Here is a 3779-nt window from a genome sequence, read left to right as displayed (position 1 = left end):
TATATATATATATATATATATATATATATAGATAGATAGATAGATAAATATAGATATATATATACATATATGCATATATATACACATATATATATATACATATGCATTTATATACACACACACACACACACATACACACACACACACACATACACACACACACACACATACACACACACGCACACAGAAAGACCGATTTGAAGATATGAACATTAACTGTGATGATTAGTGGTCCATCAAAAACAGACCTGCAGGCTTTTATCTGCCTGCCAGGCAAGCACTTGAGTACTTTCGCAATTTAACTGTCAACTCAAATAAGTCAAGTGGGTTAATAATTGTCCAACCACAATTGAGGTCAGACTTTTCCCCCCGAAAAGTTGTTAATCCAATCCCTTAAAGTAACTTTGAATTAATCTTGTCAATAAGAATGAGATTTGTAAAGGAAAATCTCTCATATTGCTAAAAAGGTATTAAAAAAATAAAAAAAATTGGGATATATTTTTAGTTAAGTAAAATATATTTTTGTCTGACCATGTCTCACTCTCCAGACGAACGCACGTATGCAGACTCATTTAGACACGTGCACCGATACGCCACACCACGCAAACCCACTTACGTGTGCTTGTACACACAAACATGCACACACATATTTATGCGTATACACACACACATATATATAAGTCTGAGTGTGTAACTGTGTGCTTATATATGCTTACACACACACACACACACACACCCATAGACACACACAGACACACACACACACACACACACATACACACACATATATATACGTTTACATATATACACACATATATATATATATATACAGGTACATATATATGTATATATATATGTATATATGCATATATATTTATATATATGTATATACATATACTTTTATGTGTCTGTATACATTTGTATATCTGCGCGTGCGTCTATGTATGACTGGGTACGCGTCAGTGTTTCAATGTATAAATTGTACTGACTCGTTGGGTGAGATGTGTCTTACAGTAAAAATTGTGGCGCACCTGCGAAAGCAAAGCTAAGTATTTACTTCTTCAATAAAAGTTTCATTGTTTCTCTGTTATTAACTTTATATGTTTGACGGAAAACATGGAATAATATCCGAATAAAGAATTAATTTCAGAATCACCAACGAAGTTGCTGTGATATTGTCTTCAACAAAACATAACCGATGGAAAACAGCACAAGTTCAGTATGTAGCAGCGTGAGAGTAGGTGTCTAATCATGGCAAATAAATAGACAGAATAAAGGATATGAATACTGGTTAACGACCAATAATGTACAATCGCAAATACAGTGGTTGGTATGGGATTTCTTTGGAAGACCGCTGGAATAATGTTTCTTGGTAGTTTTCAAAGCTCGGAGAGCAGGGAATCTTTCCGTTTCGAGCCGCTACTTTTTCGCATTGAGCGGTCAAAGCTCCAGTACTTCGGACATGTGATTAGAATTACGGGGTGTCTCGCAGCTGATAACCGTCCAGTTTCTGTGACTGAAGAGGAGATAACCGCTCCGAAATGCTTGTATCTCACAGTCTGGATAGGTGGGGCTGCGAGCCGATTTAGGTGTATTAGCATCCTATGTCATCTTCATCACCGTCATCCTCATTGCCGTGGTCATCATCGCCGTGGTCGTCATCGCCGTGGTCGTCATCGCTGTGGTCGTCATCGCTATGGTTGTCATCGCCGTGGTCGTCATCGCCGTGGTCGTCATCGTCGTCATTGTCCTCGTCGTCGCTTCAGATAATCAGTTGAACTTAAACCAATCAAGGAGAGAAATCTTTACAAATCTGAAGTATAAGTTTTATAACAATAATAGAAAGAACATTTTAAACATTAGATTCGAATAATAAAAATCATCAATAAATAAAGTGAATAAATGCATAAATATTCCCTTCCATTCATCTATCCATTCACACGTCTATCCTTTCATCTTCACCATCTGAAAGTCTCTTCCTTGACGACATCATCCAATATAAGTCAATACACATTTTCGTGTAGACATTTTATCCGATGTGACGGGCGCCTGCCTGCTAAACCGGCCTGATACAAGCACAAGTTATGTTGCTGATTAAGTGGCTCAGTAATTAGGTCAAAAGCTTAACAATTATTATTTCCTTTCATTCAATATAGACTACTTTAAAACTCTCTCTCTCTCCCTCTCTCTTACTCACAAACACATACCACATACAGACACACGAATGCATACATATGTACATGCATATATATATATATATATATACAGTTCTATATTTAAGAGATGAGGAATTATGTACATTATTTACATTATTTATATTATTTACATTTGACGGATATTTGTCCTCATCTTTGTGGTTAACAACATTTTCAAAAGGACCGGCTGTGTGGTAAGTAGCTTGCTTACCAACCACATGGTTCTGGGTTCAGTCCCACTGTGTGGCACGTTGGACAAGTGTCTTCTACTACAGCCTCAGGCCGACCAAAGCCTTGAGGGTGGATTTGGTAGACAGAAACTGAAAGAAGCCCGTGATATATATATATATCTATATATATATATATATATACAGAGATAGAGAGAGACATACACTCACACGCACACATATGACTTTGGGGTCGATAAAATAAAGTACCAGTCATTACTAACACTTTCCTCACAATATTTCAGTTATTGCACATAACTGGAACACAAATGTTAAAACAATTTCAAGAATAACTAAATTAATAATATTGATGTTGACAATAACGATGAAGATTATTCTCCGTTGCTGCCCTGAATGTTTTGCAAAATTCCGCAATGGTTAGTTTAAAATCCCGAGGTGGAAACTGCAAGCACGGAGGTTGGAGTAAAAGTAAGAAACAGTTTAAAAAGCAAATGACGTGACGCTTATGAATGTCGGTGCTTATACAGGGTGTCCACAAGATCTGGGTACATGGAGTAAATAAAATCATAACATAAACAATTAAATATAAGAAATAATAATTTCTTAAAGTATTTGTTAATCCCCATGTACCCAGACATTGTGGACACCCTGTACATTGCTTTTGTATTCTATCATTTTTGTAATTTTTATTCCTTCCCCCTTATTTCACCCTTATTTCCCTCTCTTATTTCCCTTCTTTTTTTCTTTCTTTCTTTTTAACTTTTGTAATTTTCTTTTGTTCCTTTTTATGTCTGTGTTTACTTATTTCTTTACTTTTTCTGCTGCATAATTTTGGTACACCTCAAATTTTCAGTTCCATCTTTTACTCTTCGATGTTTTAATGCCCTCACTTTCCTATTATCGCACTTCTGCAACACGATGGTCTGACTGGACTTTGCATTGGCGGTCTGTTGAAGGGAAGGAAAAACAAAGTAAAATTAATTAAAAGATTTCGATCTCTGTGACCAGTAACCAGGAGACCAGCATGGTTAAACGATTCCGTCGCACCCTACCAGGTTTCGTCCTCTTGCTCTCCACCTCCTCCATCACTTTCTAGGGGACTTAACTAGTATCTCCCTATCTCTTTCCAACCCCTGCCATCGTCAGATTGGACTGGTATTAGTCTTGCTCATCCCTTTATTCACCCCACAACTCCCGTAATACCCAGCCTACCACCATCGCTCCCAGCCGAACTCCACCACCAGTATAAACGCTCATCATCCAACTCGCCTCTCTACCTCCATCGCTAACCTCCCCCACCTTCCCCTTTTCATCCCACCACTCCCGTTACAGCTAGCCTGCCTGCCTGCCTGCCTGCCTGCCTGCCTGCCTGCCTGCCTGCCTGCCTGCATCGTGT

The 3779-nt window shown here is 38.0% G+C and overlaps 1 long non-coding RNA gene across 1 annotated transcript in view; it reads right to left on the bottom strand.

Annotated features, from left to right (window-relative positions):
- Nucleotides 1-636: 636 nt before the first annotated feature.
- Nucleotides 637-3779, bottom strand: part of LOC128249591 (uncharacterized) — a 30391-nt gene continuing 27248 nt past the window's right edge. The window contains exon 4 of the long non-coding RNA XR_008265695.1: nt 637-1813. This is a non-coding gene — a long non-coding RNA (uncharacterized LOC128249591). The remainder of the gene's footprint in view (nt 1814-3779) is intronic.

The sequence above is a fragment of the Octopus bimaculoides genome, chromosome 16 (assembly GCF_001194135.2).
Source record: "Octopus bimaculoides isolate UCB-OBI-ISO-001 chromosome 16, ASM119413v2, whole genome shotgun sequence".
Classification (NCBI taxonomy): domain Eukaryota; kingdom Metazoa; phylum Mollusca; class Cephalopoda; order Octopoda; family Octopodidae; genus Octopus; species Octopus bimaculoides.
This window is presented reverse-complemented; position numbering and strand designations above follow the sequence as displayed.